The sequence below is a fragment of the Oxyura jamaicensis genome, chromosome 27 (genome assembly GCF_011077185.1).
Source record: "Oxyura jamaicensis isolate SHBP4307 breed ruddy duck chromosome 27, BPBGC_Ojam_1.0, whole genome shotgun sequence".
Taxonomy (NCBI): Eukaryota; Metazoa; Chordata; class Aves; order Anseriformes; family Anatidae; genus Oxyura; species Oxyura jamaicensis.
The window spans coordinates 3,437,404-3,455,319 of record NC_048919.1 but is presented as its reverse complement, the minus strand read 5'-3'; the positions used below and the strand labels follow the sequence as shown (position 1 = coordinate 3,455,319).

The window sequence follows — 17,916 nt, the reverse complement described above, 5'->3', positions numbered from 1 at the left end:
GAGTTGCACCAAGGCATTAATCTCTGCTGAGGTGCTGCTGTGCTGTAGAAGCACTCTCTGTCATTGCAATGTGAAAAAAACTAGCTTGCCATTTTTCTCTTTTCAGTGGATACACCTTATCATATGACTAGCAAAGCCTAATGTTTTGCTAAGGAGTGCAAAGGTTAACACACACCAGATGGCAGAGAACCGTGTTTCTGGGGAGGCTGGAGAAACACTCAGCTGAAAATGCATCAGGCTGCAAAGCTGAGGCAGAAGCGTCAGAGGATTCTCAGCATTTGACACAGAAAAATCTAGTCTGAATTCAAATCCCTGAAAGTTCAACTGCTTCTTAAACACCTCTAGAGCTGCCCTGTTTCATGGAGCACCACATTTTGCATAGCACATTGAGACCAATGGGCATCTTGAGTATCTGCATGCGTCAGACCTGTGACTTGCAAAGCCCTCTCCTAGGTCACGGGCAGCGTGCGTGGTGCTGAGCTCACAGTGCTGGTTTAGCTGCATGACGAGCAGTGGAAATGGCATGCTACCAGCGTGAAAGCAGAGGTCTTGGGGATGGCCCGAGCTCCACTTGATCACCTTTATATCATGCTTCTATCGTCACCCCAGACACTCTGCCTTTCCTAACCCAGAACTCATTCTCACAAGGATTCAGCATTGCTTCACACCCCAGCCGCTGGAAGTGACTCATTTCAGTGCCTTCAGCAACAAAGCAGCGCCTGGGGGCACAGAGATGTCACAGCTGCTCCCAGCCAGCACGCAGGGTGCTGAGGCATGCATGTGCCCAACAGCTGGTGCAGGTTTCTCCTCCAGCAATCCTGAAAGCTTGTCCCAGGCTAATGAGGGCAGCCCTTGAAACCCCAATAGACAGGCATGGCGTGACTAACAAACCAAAGCCTGGAAAACAGAACCATTTTAGGAATCACTTTATAGCCAGAGACATCGACTGGGTCATATTCTACATAAGCAAAGCTTCCAAATCCTACTTCCAGTAGAGTTTCCTATGCAGGGAGCCAAGCACACACAGAGGATCAGGCAGCTTATAGAGCAGACGCATGATTTTTCTGTTACTATGCTTTCTTCCCCCGCCTCTAGCTGCACTCCTATTGAGTTTCATCAGCCACTATCTCGTATTTTGGGTAATTCCTTTCCCCTGGGGATAGCACACTGCCCCTTCAAGAAATATTATATGTCTGCATTAGTGACTGGACTCAGAGCACTGGATCCATGTAGCACTTCTAAGCAGATAGACAGGAAATCCATTTTCTTTCAGTGATTACAGTAGAAGGGCTTCTGTCTGACTGGAACTTGCCTGGTGTGGCTGTAAAACAATCTGCGCACCAGGCTATCACCTTTCAGACTGTATTTGTGAATTACGACGGGGCAGTTTCCACTGCAGCGCTGGGTAGGGGCAGGTGTCTGCAGAGCCCTCCGACTTCCTTTCCCCATCCTTCCCTGCACAATGCCACATTGTTTTAATTTGTGCATGAAGGAAGGGGTTTCATCCAGGACCAGACTTTTACACCACTATTCCATCCTTCTATAGTGTAACTTTTTTTTTTTTTTTTTTGGGGTATTTTATTTTTTAAATAACTTTTACCCAAGGGTAAGCAGCTGGATGTCTGGAAGCCCCTTTGGGAACAGATTGCAGAGATAATGGGAGTGAGTAACAGAGAGGATGGTGACTTCATACCACAGAGGCTTGAGTCATGTTTCTTTTTCTTTCCTTTTTAGAGAAGAAAATATTTTTCAAGCCTCTTTCTATCACACTGTGGGTCCCCGACTTAGGAGCAAGAAACAGATGGCATCTGAATTGACGCTGAGGCTTCCTTACAGCTTATAATTTTTAATTCACTGAAAGATTTCAATGCCCTGCACTCGAACCATGATCACCTGCCACCCAGGAGCCCACATGGGGAGTATTTCCTACACGTGGGAGTTTGTCACCAGCTGAGCGTTAGCTGAACAATACTATAACAAAGTTAAAGATGGAAGAGACATCAGAAAAGGATAATTTCCTCCTCTTAGACCAATAAACATCCTTACAGTTTTATACTTCTGCCTACTTTTCATTCTATACTACTGGTATTTTGACTTTCTTGTATTTCTACATTTCAGCCTTTTCTATATTTCTTAGATGAGAGAAGATCAAGAAAAGTGATGCAGCTGATGTGGACCTGTGCGCCAGACAAAGTTCAGACAAAGAAAATCCGTCATGGTCTGATTTCATGCTCCAGCCACGTTCCTTAGCTGCAGGGTAGGAGGACAGATCTGTGGTCCTGGTGTTGAGCACAAGGCACTCAGGACATTCTGGGTGCTCACAAATCTGGCCAGAAAGCTATTTTCCAGGGAAAAGAAGCATCGCTATCTGTGATATTTATTTATAATTTGTACTAATTGAAGTTAATTGAAAAGGAGATTCGAGGAAAAATGTGGCCCAAGAAACTGAGCTCCATTAAAGTGCTTTGAGATTTCTTGCTCAGGTCAAGTCCTGCTCACACCCGAGGTCAGCATGACTCTTCTTTACTTTACTGCGACTATTTTAGGCTAACCTCAGTCTATGCTTGGATATCACTCTCACTCACTGATTTTTACTCAAGGGATCTAATTTCATGTACTCTGATCAGCCTGCAGTCTCCAGCTTTGCACACTGCAAAGAGGAAAGAACACAGCATTCTCACCAAATATATGGCATTTTCAGACAAAGCTGGAAGCAGGCCTCCAAACGAGGCGAGAGCAGGTGAAATTGAAGAGCACCATGTTCCTAACAGGGCAGACCAGCAGCCACGCTCTCTGATTATTCCACTTTCAACGCTGTGATGGTCGCTACCCTCGTTTATGAGGGGTAAAATCCAGAAGAGAAGCCAGCCACCAGGAGGAGAGGAACCTACGGCTGCTTTTGCTCTCAGGCAGGCAGGTTCACGTGCACTCCTTGGGGCTGCTTTGAGCTACTTTGCTACCACGAGCACCTGAAACACAGCACAACCCATCTTAGGCACTTGCTGGACGTGCTCAGGCATTGGCGATGACAAAGAGGGCTACGTACAGCACGTGCAGGATGCACAAAGCAGGTAACAAGCCAAAGGGAGCAGCCTGATCAGACCCGGCAGGGCTCTCTCACACGCTGGTAGAGAGAAAGGAAAGCTGGAAAGGATCCTGGCGCTGCATGGCAATGAGGGAAATAAATAAATAAATAAATAAATGAGGTCTCCCTTTTAACAGCTTCCACTCCAGTACATCAGAGCTGCTTTTCTATATTTCTGCAGCAGCACTAGCTCAAATGTTCCTTTCGGTCAGATTTCTCACGAGAGAGTATCAATGTATTCTTTACTTGTGTGCTGCACAGCAGATTTTAAATGTGGTGGAATTGGTCTTAAGGACAAGGAGCAGAGAAGGACAAGGGTGCCTTTCCTCCTCAGGGTACATCGGTCAGCGCAGGGCCGGTGCCTCCCGCCTGACACTGGCCCTGCCGGGGAGAGCAGAGCCAGGGCAGCTGTGGGCAGCTCTAGGAAGCATCTGGCAGGGCATTAAGAGGGAAAAAAAGTGATGTCACACCACAGAGGAGACTTGGACGGGAGGAGGGAGAAACTGCGTAAAGGATTTTGCAAGGAGAAAGTAAAGAGAAAAGGAAATCCGTGTCAGAGGACGCTCTCGGTCATGGGACAGTTAATTTAAATATTTGCCAATGCGTACATATATGTACCTTATACTCTATGCATTCTACCAAGAAAATGACAACCTGTAAAATAAGTCTTCTCATTCAAAAGGACGAGCAGCACAGACTTGTACCGGGCTGCTCCAATAGCTCCAATTTGGCAGGACTGAGTTAAAGCAAAGTCAAAGATATTTAAAGCTTCACCTGAAAAAATAATATATATATATATATATATTAAAAAATAGAATGAAAGAATGAGATGAGAAATTGTCTGCCTCAGAAGGAAACATTTTAAACACATCTCTGCCTTGTTTATTTGCAGAAGAGAAGACAGACACAACCGGGGTATGTTTTACATTACACGACATAAGGGTTTGTGGCATTCCTGTCTGCGCCGAAGACATGTTTATACTGTTGGGTTCCATTACGAATCTGTTTAATATCCTGTGAATGCTCGGAGTCCTTTGCACACTCCAGGCAGGAAGTCTTTAATGCACATACTGAGAAGACATTTCCAACCATTCAAACACTAGACAAATAAGCATGAAAAAAAAAAAAAAAAAAAAAAAAAAAAGTCATTCTACTGCAAGAATCAAATTCTTCCTGCTCTTGTGCTTTTGCAAAATTTCTTAGAAAAAGCCTCCCAGTTCTAGCAGAGCAATTATAAAGTCAGAGAAAGCCATAATGGAGACAAACTCAGTGGAAAGTATTCTCAGTTATTTATCCTTTGGGTTCAGGAGCACCAAGAGACTTCAGCTGAGATCAGAGCCTCGTAGCGCTCAGCTTAGAGCAGGTCTTGCCTTAAGGCACTTTGTCATTTAAAATACCAAACTTCCAGGAGGAAGCAAAAGTAGTCCCCTGGTGCCCTCCTTTTCCAGGTGGAAAGTAGGAATTCGGGAAATGCTGGCAGAGTACTTGTAGGGGAACCGAGACTTCTGGAGCCCCAGTTGGGTAGATCAATGGCAGCACCCTTCTTATCCTGATGGCATTATAACAACTCCACTCATCCGGAAGATCGGTCTGGCCCAGAGCATCTCACTGTCACTGGTACATAACCATTCCTATTGCAATTCTTTTGTATTGTGTGTGTTTCTCTACAGAACAAAGCAAGAAGCTGAGAGGCAGCTGGAGAGGAGATGGCACCTGATGCTTTCTAGAGCTGAGGATGGGCACAACCAATATTCTGAGGCCAGTCAAAAAGCTGTTTTGGAGATCAGCCTCTGGATGCTGAGAAAAACAGCTGCACTTGCTTTACTGTCTTTTATGCATCTGAAGAATACAATACACCATTTGGAAAACAACACAAGGGTAATAATGTTGGGTTTGGAATCTGCATACAGCTTCAAATATGAAACTTGGCTTGGATTTTCACTTTCCTTCACAGTTTTTAGGACTAACTCGACTAGCATTATTTTTAGGAGAAAAATGAGCTTTTATTACTGTCTTCTCTCTGCTGAAATCTCATTCTGTCTCTGCCAAAATCAAGATGAGATGATGCCAAGAAATAGGATGAGCTCATCACATTTAAGAGTATGAGGTTTCCCAGATAAAAACCAATGTTACTCCGTTCAGAAGTAGACAGTGGTAGACAGGGTTAAATGGCAGGTAGTTTTTAAATGGGGATTAAAATATTTATATTATTAAAATATGTATTTAATTTATTAGAATATTAAAATATTCTTTAGATGTGAAGCTGGCTAGCGATGAGAGTGCATCTCATGCAACACTAAGCCCACCCCATGCCAGCCTGGCACAGCACTCATCAACAGCCAAAACTGCCTGTCCTATAGCTGTGTATATGGGAGCGATGCTTGGATGTGCTGCGTGTTGGCAGCTCTGACTTCCTTTCATGGCATTTATTGTGCATCATTTAGTATCAGGCCATTGCTGACAGCCAGTTAGCCCTCTAGTCTCAGTGAACACAACTGTATGGGCAGCTGAGGAGGCAACACATGGTGAAAAATACACCTGTGTACTTTATACACAGATGAAGCCTTACAATTTAGCCCAGGTTGCTCAGCCCCTGCTCTATTCTCATGAGATACCCCAGCCATGCTCATTTGTGTCCTGTTGCACATTAACTTCCTTTAAGATGTTGATTTGTTTTAACTTCCAGGCAGGTAAAGGAAGTGCCCAGTGTCATTTTGCCAAATTGCCAACTTCCCACTCCCAGTGCAGCCCATGAGGAAGAGGTGGCAAACAACACTCCTGCTGCATGCACCAGGGATTGCATCTGAAAACACAATTATCTTCTCACCCTCAGATTTTTTATTTATTTATTTTTATACTTTTAGGACTTGCTTATGAAATAATTATTAATTTGAAGAGGAAGGTATTTTTGCCCCAATTCCAGTTTGTAATGAACCATTCTCCATCCTTTTTTCCATGCTTTGCAATGCCTATGCCATAACTAATATTATTGTGCAGCTGTGGTTCAATTCTGCATCTCTTTTCGTCTTATCACACAGGCATTTTTAAGGAAAAAGACCTAGGCTTTCTAGGAAATTTCTCTTGCTGGTTGTCCTTAGGAAATGGATCCAATTGCCCTTCCACAGGGCCAGAATTTCTGATCATTCACCATTATTGCATTGTTACTGCACTTTTATAACAATAACAAGTGAACAAGATAAATGATATTGATAAAATAACAGTGAAATCAGTGAGTTATAAGCAAGTCCTTTGGATTTTCCTGTTGGAACCCAGGGCATAAATCTCAGCCTCTGGATTCAGCTCCCTTCCCACACCTGTTGATTTCTAGGTAGTGCTGAGCACCGTGCCATGGGCGCTGGTGCTGTACTACTTCTGACGAATCCCTCGAGGCTGGGAGATCAACCAGCACCTCTCCAGCAGCGCATTTTCTAAGAAACCCTGAAGCACAATCTCTTACACAAGCCCCATGCAATCTTTGCAATGTGCTGCATAAAAATGAAGGGGTCTTCAACAGGGAAAGCCCCTTCAGATGCCTCTGATGTGCACCTGAGCTCAAGACCCATTTGAGTGGTTGGCTGGAGCACAGGGGCTCAGACGGGTTCACTCAGGACATTTCTTGTAAGCTTGGTAGCCCTCAGCATCAAAGATTGCCTCATTCACTACGTTGCCAAAATTTAAATAAAACTTAAATAGTTTTCATTTATCCTTATATATATATATATTAACTTTAACTGCTGCTGAGCATCCCATGGCTCCTATTTAGGAAGCAATGGGAGGATGTGGCCCATTCCTTCTCCTCTACTCTTCCTGCAGCATAACGGGATCAGAGTCCCCTGTGACTTCCCCAGTGGTGTCTGCTCCGATGTCTCACTGACACAGAATGACCTCATTTGTTATGGCTGGTAAGAACCGAGAGAAATGAAACCCAGGGCCTGTAATTAATTGGGGTCAGGTTAAGATGATTTATGATCCAAGGAATGTGCTCACTCTTGACACTATCATACAAACAACAGTATCAACCGGGCCTTGGAATCAAATTCAAGTTGGGATTTCCAGAAAATGAGAAATAGCACGGCAAGTCCTGAAGGATGAAGCAGAACGGGGGCAGATGAGGCCGTATTTGATCTGCGGGGCCTGGCACCTTCCCTTCCTAGCCTGTCAATCAGCAGACTCAAGTCCTGGCAACATCTCTGAATCGCGATAAATCAGGAGTGGGCCCACGCCAGGAAAATTTCATCTGTCTGGAATCTGACAGGAAAAAAGAGGCTTGGAAGTTTCAGAGGAAGGTGGGATTTGGGCTGGTTACAGTGCCTCTGTTTGTGTTCCCTCAGCTGGCTCACGTTAGCAAGGCAGACTCGCAGAGACGTTGTGTCAAACGGTTTTTCCATCACTCAAGAACCTTGAGCTTGATCCCGAGCCGGCTGCGCACCGCGACCCGTGACCCCGCGCAGCAGGAGCCTCCGGCAGGTTCCCCCGCGCCTTCTGCTCCACGTCCTACACCAACAGCTTTGTTTTCTCTGCAGGCTGGAGAAAAGGATTACAAAAGAGCTGCTCTATTTGCAAGCCCAAGGCACTTTAACACTTCAGAAGTTAAATATAACATGAAAATAAATGGATTCAATTTGATTCTGATTTCCTTTCAAGAAGGGTATCACCGGTGTTTTCCTTCCTAGTTGTACCTCCTCGTCTTTCTTTTTGCTACCTTTGTTTCCCGTTCTTAATTGCCAGCCACGAGCCCGTCAGTGACTGACCACAAACCGGAGCCTGGCAGAGACCCTTTTGCCCTCTGACACCAAGAGGTGCTTCAACAAACTTGGAAAACCCAGCAGGGAGCCTGAGCCTTACAGCCATTCCTACAAAAGCCTTATTCCAGGCAACTGTCTCCACAGCAGCTACCGTGACAAAGCACAACCATTTGTACATGCCAGAGGGACAAGGTCGGGGTTGGGAACAGTCAGGGATGCCGTTCGCATGGCTCCATCTGCTGCTCAGGATTCCCCCAGACTTCAGTGCAAGTCATAAACTTTGTGCTCCCCGTACTGGCCTGGAAATGTGTGGGATATTGACTTTGCAGCCGTTGGGAATCAGTATTCCACGTTCTGCCTTTTAGAAGAACCTGGAGGGGAAGCAGTCGTCTCCTGCTAGCATGCTGCTGCTGAGACCCAAGCACAGTACACATCTTGAAGACTTAGTTTTGTTCCTTCTTAATTGCTTTTATTTTTTTGTTGTTGTTGTTTGTTTTTTGTTTGTTTGTTTTTAATCTGTTTTTGTTGTTGGCACTGAGATGAAAGTCTATGAAACAACCCATAGGGAGCAAAAGCACTAACAAAGATTGAAAGCTTCAGACAAAACTTTGCTCCTCTTTCAGGATCCCATCTTATTCCTGATGGCAGGGAGGTGTGATACTGCAGGTCTTGTACTTATCTTGGGCTCATCTGGCTTCTTGTTAAAGAACTAAAAACCTTACAGAATATGGAACTGGGCATTGATGTTCCTCCAGCCACCCTATTGACTGAGATGCAGAAGAACATCTTGTATATATTCAATAACTTCATGGTAAATAATATCAGCCTAAGCTCAAAAACTTTGATGGTACCATTCAAAAAGACAAATTCACTGTTATTTTAGATACAAAATGCAGAGGAGCACCTTGAACTGGCCACGAACAGCACCAAGAGAAAAGACAGGGGTCAAAGGAGAGTACAGGCTGTGTGGAAGGCTAGTCTGCTTGAAGATAAGCAACACAGTCAAACTTACTGTTTTCAAAAGTATATTATTCAATAAAAACATGAAATGGAAGCAGATTCACTCCACCAAGCCTGCCTTTTTCTGTGCTACCATCTCCCTAGCTACAAAATAGAAAACTCATCAGCATAGAAATCCTTTCACAAAAAGCTCTTCTCCAAAGATACTAATTCTTTTTTTAAGGAGCAAAATCAGCTCTGTTCTGCCAGCATTTACCAAAATAGGCAGAGGAGTGGAAGCAGAAAAAAACAGCTGCAAGCTCAGGAGCAGTGGTTATAAGAAGTCTCCATAGGACCTTGTGCTTCTGATTGAACCCAGTCATGAACCCAGCCTCAGCTGCTGCCTAAGTGTGAAAAGTTTCTCAGCCTGTGTCCCAGTGGGGACTTGGCACACTATCCCACAGGGGCATGAACCCCAACCATGTAAAACTTGTTGGGAAAATGAATTATCACTTCGGAGGGACACAAAACTCTGTATAAGGGCTGAGAATAACCATACAAAAAACAGCCTGCACTAGATGAGCTACGGTGTGCAAACAAATAAAAAGGCACTTGCTAAAAGCCCAGGAGAGCATGCAATCGAGCCACCTCATTCCCCAGAGGAGGCCCAGAGCACTCCAGTTCCTGCACAGGGAGAGCTGGGAATGCCACTTGGTCCTTCTAAACCTCTCTGCCTCGCTCTTATCTACAGGACTGTTGGTGAATGCAGCGTGGCAATAAATACATTTGGCAGTGCTCTTGGCTACCTGTAGTTTGACTTCCAACCAAGCAGACCACAATAACATGGGGTATTTATTCAGCTGTGCCTATCTGTGGATCCTGGGGAGAAAGATATGTTCTGGCCCCATTAATCACTTCACTCTTTGCTGGAGTAAACAGAAAGAGCCACAGGGGGTTGTCTTTGCTCAGGAGGAGCTGCATGGGGTTTGCTGGAAGGGACTCCCTCATTAGAAGAGCATGAAGGTCCCTTGCTGGAAGATGAGCTGGAATAGCCAGCATCTAACCTTCTTACAGATGAGAAATGGAGCTAAAAATAGGAATGAGCAATGGCCCAAGCAACTCCTTTCTGTCCTTCCCAACACATCAAGCAGCATCTTGCTTAGCACGCCGCATGCTGTACACAGGGTATGGGATTGGCAATGCTTCTTAGCACACAGCCATTAGAAAAAGCGTGGTTCAGCTCCCACTGCTCCTGCAGGATTTGTACCAGAGGAGGAAGGACATCCCTGGGCTGCAAGAGCTCCTGGATCCGGGGGCTTGTGGATTTTTGCATTCCCTGCTCTAAAATATATATCTTCGTCTATGAGGCACAAAGCAGTGCCCCTTTTCACCAAGGCCTCTGACACAGATGAGGACATTGTGGACGCTGGTGTTTTCACAGCCCAAGCATGCTGCAGCATCACTCTTCAGACACAGATGCTGCAAGATGGGAGAGCCACGAGCCTCTGAGCCTCAGCTCTGCTGTGCTGAACATCTGAGACATGCCAGCATGGGCATGGTCAAGGCAGCTCCACGAGCAGGTGAGCTGACAGCATTTCCTGAACACCACCAGCCCCATCCCCATTTTAGGTGGAAGCCTCTTAAAGCCAAAAAATATACACTTTTTTCCTTTGTTTAAACCTGAAGAAAGATTGAACACCACTGCCAGGCAGGTTTAGGCTGAATTAAAACAGCTTCAGAATAATGATTTAAAAAAGGTATTTTGTAATGCAAATTATATTTGTGTGCATTGAGATTTTTCAGTGCCAGCCAGGCTAGTATGTGGTGTAAAGAAGCGTGAACCATACCCCATCAGTGCTTCATTCAGAAAACATGTAGTGCTGTAAAGGGATGACTCACTTCTTCCCCTCACTAAGCACCAAGGTCTCTCTGGCAAGCAAGAAGCTTGGCCAAGCACCAGGGCTAAACAGTTTATAAAGAAAACAAGGTAAAATCTGATAAAGTAGGAGCCTCTTTCAAACTTTTGGATCTGGAGTTTTAATATCGCTCTTACTGCAGGCAGAAAAAAGTCTCGACTCCTGCAACTCTGACATTCCAGTCCCAAGGCAGCTTCTTTAGAAAATACATTTCCTCACATTGTAATTCTATGGATTTTCTTATGGCTTTTTAAAAGGGTATGCAGAGGTTAAACATGTTTTTCACCCAGTCTCCTGGTATTTACAAGTCTTTTTTTTCCTCCTTTCTGCTTACATGCAATAAAAAAGTCAGAGGCACCAAGTGAAGAGAAGAACAAAAGGGATGAGTGTCCGGGGGGCAGATGTGCTATAGCACTTCCAATACTTTTTTAAATTGAAATTGTGGAAACAGATCTGACTGATACTTCTGCTTCCACGTGAATGTTCTCTCTTCCCGACCATGTGATTCACGTGCAAGAATCACGTCTGTAAGAACTGATTGCACTGTACCTCTGGATAGCTAATTTTCCCTTATGCCCAACTTATTTTGCAACAGTGACTTTATTTTCAGCTTCATAGTAAATGGGGGCAGCAGATGATCTAGCACTTTTTGCAAAGTACTTTGCAAGTTCATTGAGCCCAATTAAGCTTAGATGGAACTTAATGCATAGCAAAACCTGAAAGATGAGATTTTCAGGAGGTCTATGCTAATAACTTCTTTCAAGATACTTTCTCTTTTGTGTGTGTGTGTGTGTGTGTGTGTGTGTGTGTGTGATTTAATTATGTTCCCATGTCTGTTGGATCTCTGTTTAGTTTCTGACATAACAGAGCAATTTCCTGAGAAGGGGCAGTAGCAAGGCAGAGATTCTGCTTTTTGTCTTCTGGCCGTAATAATCAATCACTACTGTCTAAAGCTAGACAAAGGAGAGCTGCTTTGGGGACCAAAAGAAGACCCCATTGAGAAATCAAATTAATGTTTTTGTTTGTTTGGTTGGTTTTTTTTCGCCTTCTGGGGGGTGTTTTATTTTGAATTTTGCTGCCGAAAGACCCTTTACTTCATAATGCTCTTCTGGGTCTGCCAAAATCACCTTGCATACTGCCCCAGGCGCAGGATGCTGTGCTGATTGCTGGGCTCCTGCCAGCTCCCCAGTTTGAAGCAGCTGGCCGATAATTCCAGGTACACTGTGGAGGGACTCTTTGGCAGTGGGAGGAAAGTCCAATGCCCGGCAAGACGAACCTGTCACTGGACCAGGGCTCCCCATTATCACCACCCACACTGGTGGGTTGTCAACTCCTCAGCTGAAGCCTTGAAAGCTGACCGAGTGCCCTGGTGTTCCTGCTGCATCCCTTCTCCAGCTGACAGGCATCGCTCTGCAGAAGCAGGAGCTGGGCTGTCTGTATTGCCCTCTGCTGGGCTGCAGCAGGACAGATGGCTCTCCTCTGGCACGGCAGGGTTTGGAGGGTTAAAAGTCTGCTGCAAGTTTTGTGGCTTCTTTCCAAAAGGTTTCAGTTAACACCAAAGGTCTCCTGATAGCTCCCTCGCTTTAATAGATTTTTCCCATTGACTTCTCACTTTATAGACTATCATTTCCTTTTCTGCAGGGGAGCTATTTTCTGGGTCACTGATCCAACCAACTTAAAAGGGATTTCATTGATTAGGTTTTATTGGTGGTTACTTCAACCATAATGGGGCAAGTTGCTAGTACCTGCTAACAGCTGCGTGTCTTGCTTTGGTACCCCAGCTCCGTACAGTGACAAGTGAAGTCTGGGCTCCTCTCCTGCCTTGATTGAGTGCTCAGTAATTACTAGCACCTTCTTTACCAGCTCAGTTGCTTTTGTCCTCTTTCCCTTCAATACAAGGAGACATTCGCATGGCCAAGTGCTGCTGCCAGCCTCCTCCTCGCCGCACGTGGCCCCCTGTTCCAGCAGCTCTGCACATCCCATGGCTACACCAACATCCCTCAGCTCCAGAGCTGCAGCACAGCCAGCTCCACCTCAGCAGATGAACCACCTCACCCCTTTCAAGGGGTGGAGTTCTCAGGCAGAAAGTTGGGTTTAGAAGCCCTAACTGAAGAGGAGAGCAAAGAAAAAGAGCAGAGCTTGCAGACATGACTGCGCTGGGACTAACCCCTGGTGCTTCGTGCTGCTGCTGTCCCATGTGAAAGGAAAGGTTGGGAGTCTTAAGGTTATACCTGTTAGAAGCAGAGATTGGTAATTAAGGCAGGAATTTGCAGAAATGCCTGACAATGAATGCATAACTTCTTTTTGACTGAACAACACAGTGTCTGTGCTCTAAGCTCCTCCAAGCTTTTCCTCAGCATCATTCTTGCAGCTCAGGCTGGGCTGACTCTCTCCCAGCCTCAAATCCATAACGCTTTTAAGAGTGACAGCCTATGTAAATCTTCTACTTGCATGTACCTTTCTGTGCTTTTAGTTTGAGTGATAACGTGTAAACATTCAGGGAGAAGTTGCAATGATTTCTGCAGTTAAAACAAGGGAACCAAGCTGCATTATAAGAAAACAATTGCTATAATTAGTATTATAACCTTCACTGTAACAGCATTTCCCGAATCCTTCCCATTTCTGGTCACATTCAGCACTCTGCAAGCACCTATGTAATGATGCATCCCCAGTATCCATGAAGCATACAAATAGCACAGAATTATCTTCAAAGATTTTAAGAAGAGCATCCTTCAGAGTGGCAATAGAGGTGATTTGCAACTTGCAGGTTCTAGCTAAGTTTCCTTTCTTCCAATACAGCTGCTTTCCAGGCCAGAAACTGTGTTTCTCTTTGGGCTAAACAAAGTGCAACGGGCTCATGGAAGAGGACACAAATATCTCCAGAAATTTTGTGAGAGAAACTGAACAGCCTGGGAGGGTTTGCCGATTCATGAGCACCTTCTGGAAGGGCAGGATGCTGGTGACGGAGCTAACAGTGCTGCTCAGTTCCACTGCCAGTGCTGGTAGAGCAACTTCTGGGCTTCTCCCATTTGGGGCATTCAATTCTACAGCGATGCAGGAAGCCTAAATTCTTCAAAGAGGAATGGCAAAATGGGATCTTCCAACATCTGGCCTTGGAAGCTGAAGAAGGGGACAGGGAAGTTCTCTGCTTCATCTCTCCCCCCAGGATATAAGGAGGAGGAATCAAGGGTAGCAGGCTGCTGCTCACCCCCATTTCCCTAGAAGACATTCCCCTTTCTGTGCACTTAATCTCCATACATCCTGAGCACAAATTCCTCTATTTGCTGTCACAACCGCCCTGGTACATTACAGCAAGATGACAATCAATTAACTGCTCACTCTATCACAATAAAGAAGCCACCCAACCTTATATAACTCTTTTTAATTGTTTTCTTACATTATAAGATTTTGCTAAACTTATTCTGCCATAAGTTATATCATTTAATTTCTCAAAGTGCTAATAATTTAATTGCTTCCTTCCTGCAGACAAAGTGCCTGAGCTGTCTTCTCTCATTCAGAACATTATAAAAAGTAGCTGGCATGAATACTTAAAAGGGGCATTCTGATCACAAAACCGTATAGAAAACTGCTGTCACCAGAGTCTGTTGTGTTCCAAACAGCTCCCAAAGAGCAAAAACCTGCCCAGATGCTTTCTTGCACACTGGGACTACACTGACTACAGAAAGTCACCCATAAAGGCATGGTAAGTCTCATAAGCAAACCTCTGTGGGCTAATGGAAGTCTCCTGCTGTATTGCTCCTATATAATATCTTGAAATTAAAAGATGAAATACAAAATAACTCATTCCCATGGAGCTTCTTGCAGGTTGCAGAAAGACTGAACAAAAGTCATCCTTGTAATTTAAATATTCATGCTTGAGAAAGAACTTGCTAGCAAGAAAACACACTGTGCATTTTAAACCCTGATCAATAACCTTTGTCTGCCAATTTTAGCCATCCTGTTTCTAGGAATATGGACCAATTGTGCCAGATCAGCTTCTGGGCTTCCTTGGGCACAGCCTTTCTTTCACTTTGTCTCAAGATGAGTTACGATGGGGTCACTGCCAAACATCCGTCTTTGAAATCAGATGACATTGTTCCTTTTATTCATTCTAGCTAGTTTTGATGTTACAGCTTGCAAAATAAAAGGACGAGGAGCAGACTGTGACTTAGCTGACAATGCTTCTGATCTGTGGACATAATGCCAGGCAATTATCAGATAACATTGTTAAAACAAAGTTATGCTGATGGAGGGGGACTCACTCTAACAAAGAGCCTTACCACTTTTTCATCTTAGTTTGCCAAAAATAGCAGTTTGAGGATATAAACAGCCATTCCCATTACTAAAATAGATCAAGAACAGCAATAGCACCCCAAAATGCCCTTTGATTAATGCATTAGGAAGCGTATCGCAGAGCAGCCTGCACGTTACAGAGTCAAAGCTCTCCAGTTCCATTTCGGTACAGATGTGGTCAGATGGCTAGCTGCTAAGCCCCACACTTTTAACAATCCCTTCCTGACTGTATGCATTTGGAAAACCCCCATTAGGATTCTTGCCTGAGTCACTCTGCCAGCCTGGGAGGAAGACTGCAAGTACTCCAAGGCAAACATCTTTGCCCACATATTCACCAGCTCCATAGGCAAAAGCTTCCATAGCCTGAAGAGTGTTACCAAGAGGCTGCTGTAGGGAGAGCAGAATGCAAGGGAGCTGTGACAGGCTGCAAGGGCTCAACCCCCAAGCCTTTCTTGTCAAGGCACAGACCACTACCATGCATGCTACAGGAGAAAAGTAGGCTAGCCAGCAATGCAGACAAGGTATTTCCCCCTGGTGAAAGCAACAGAACCCACACATGTAATGCCTTTTGGACTCTCCATTAAAGCATAAGCAGAGTCTTTCCCTGTAGGAATACTTTGTAACTGTTGCTCCCTCCAGTTAGCTGCCCCTCACTGCTTCTCTGCAGTGTAAGAAGCTTGGTGTTCCTGCCACCCACCTGACAGCAAGAGGCAGAAGCAGGGGCTGGGCATAGCTCAGGGACCATGCTCCTTCTCTCCAGGCTCTTTCCTGAGCACTGGCATTCATGAGGCTAAGTTGGAATTGCACACAAATATTTAGCAAGTGTTTCCTGTGTCAGGACTTCTGTGTTTTCTCAGGTATTACAAAAGCTTGCTAGAGAAAGATGGCTAACATCAACAGGCAATGAGTGGACTCAGCACCTTATTCACAATCCTCCTGCTCAGGGAACAATGGGCTATTGGAGAGTGGCTGGGCTGATTTCACTCCTGATGGGAAGAAACCTGAGCTCTTCATCCAGCTGTTTCTTTTTGCTTTTATAAAGGTACGGGTCTGTTCATGCTCTTTTCTACAGCACAGAGAGTTCCCCCCACACACACCCCATCTTGCAATTTACCATGTTCTACAATGTGCTTGCTGTTTGTTTCTGTTGGTGTCAGGATCTATGATTGGGAACTTTATGTTGCACTAACCATAGCTGGTGTGGACTACTGGGAACATATCTGAAACTCAGGAATGGGTTTTCTCAAGCCTATGCAATAGATGGAAATAGTTAAATCATGGGGATTGACACAGAAGGATTAGACCCAGCACTTAATTAGCACTTAAATGAAAAAATAAAAATAAAATAAGTCCAGGGATGAAACATCCCAGGCAGCATGAATTACATTGCTAGAGTAAATCTATTGCTAATACTTAGCAAGAAAGAAACAGCTTCCCTCTGGTTTGTATATCACTTCCGAACTCTTCACACACTCCACCACACAAAGAGAAAACTTTAGAAGGTAATTAATGATCTTGAGTGCTAGTTTTTGAACCTATAAACAGTAATTCCAGAGCCCCCTTTTGATCAGTTAACATTTGAAAACAAACATATAACATATTTATGCAACAAGCACATAAGAACAGGAGAGAAAACATCAAGCAAGGAAACTACGCAATCTGGTACCTGTAACTTCCACCAACCTCTTGCTTATCCTGAGTGCTTCCCAGTGTGAAGTCAGCAGTCTTTTTAGGAACCCACACCTTTCTCTCCAGTAGCTTATGAACCCCGCATCCTCCATGCTACTAATCAAAAACACTTTTACTATTTTAATAAGGTGAAAACAAAAGGATGGATCCATATATACCACTGAGGAGAGTGCAGAGCAGAGAAACCAGTAGGTGGCCAGGTGAGTGGATTTAAAGCATGACTTGACCCCCAAAGCCATTGTTGTCATCATGGCTAAATGAGAGACTGGCCTTGCTCATGATGAGGAGCCTCAGGTTCATGTTGACCTCACTTAACTCACCATCAGGATCAGCTGTACCAGGATAATGACAGCCCCATTCTAGTACTGCACCTCTTGTATTGTTGATTAACGTTTTTGTCTGATTGTTCATTGGTTGGTTGAATTTTGTTGTAGTGCTGTTGTGTTTTTGTTTTTTTGTTTGTTCGTTTTTTCTTTTAAGGTGAGCTACTATGTGCATCTATGAGCTCTCAGTTAACAAGGTCTGAATGGAGACAGAAATTTTATGTATTCTAAGGTAAAAGGCTGAGTCTGCTTGATACGGCATTGTTAGATCCATAGATTATCTGACATTAACAGAGTCAAGTTCCAGTGTGTCTATACAGCCTCTTGTTCTAAGTGTGTCTTGACACTTGACAGCAATAAAGAACACTGGAAAGGTTGTTTTCGTGTTACAGAGACAGGAAGGTGAAAAGAACCATGCTGGGACATAAGGCCTCTCCTACAGCTGCATTGCTGTTGCTGCCTGTTCAATGGGAAATTAGAACATCATAAAGTAAACAAATATTACAGTAGAAAATCCCATCTGCTTCAAAGCACAGCCATATGTTGAAATCAGACCTGAAATAACAAAGGTTCCATTATCTGTTAACCAGGAAACGCAGCAGAAATAAGCAAGTGTCAAACTGTTGCTTTGCAATGATCTGTATAGGAAAAAGTGCAAAGCATGAGTATCTGATGACTCGTAGACTCTGCAGAGCACTTGAAGTATAAATTGCCTAACAACAATCTAACTGGGAGAAATATTCTCTTGTGGCTCTCCAATCAAATTAAATTAAAATTAACAGCCTGAATAGATTGTTACAAAATATATAAACAGAAACAAAGTCAGTAAAACTCAAAAGTCAAAAGAGATTAACTCATATACTTTAGTGGCCTTCTCAGGTCAGAGTAAGTAATGTGTGTGGATGTGGGTGCAGTTAACACATTTT

The 17,916-nt window shown here is 44.3% G+C and overlaps 1 long non-coding RNA gene across 1 annotated transcript; it reads right to left on the bottom strand.

Annotated features, from left to right (window-relative positions):
• Positions 1-7,041: 7,041 nt before the first annotated feature.
• On the bottom strand, positions 7,042-16,835 carry LOC118178948. The gene is made up of 2 exons (XR_004756335.1): positions 16,662-16,835; positions 7,042-7,609 (listed from the first exon to the last, which is right to left on the bottom strand). It is a non-coding gene; the product is annotated as an uncharacterized LOC118178948 (long non-coding RNA).
• Positions 16,836-17,916: the final 1,081 nt, after the last annotated feature.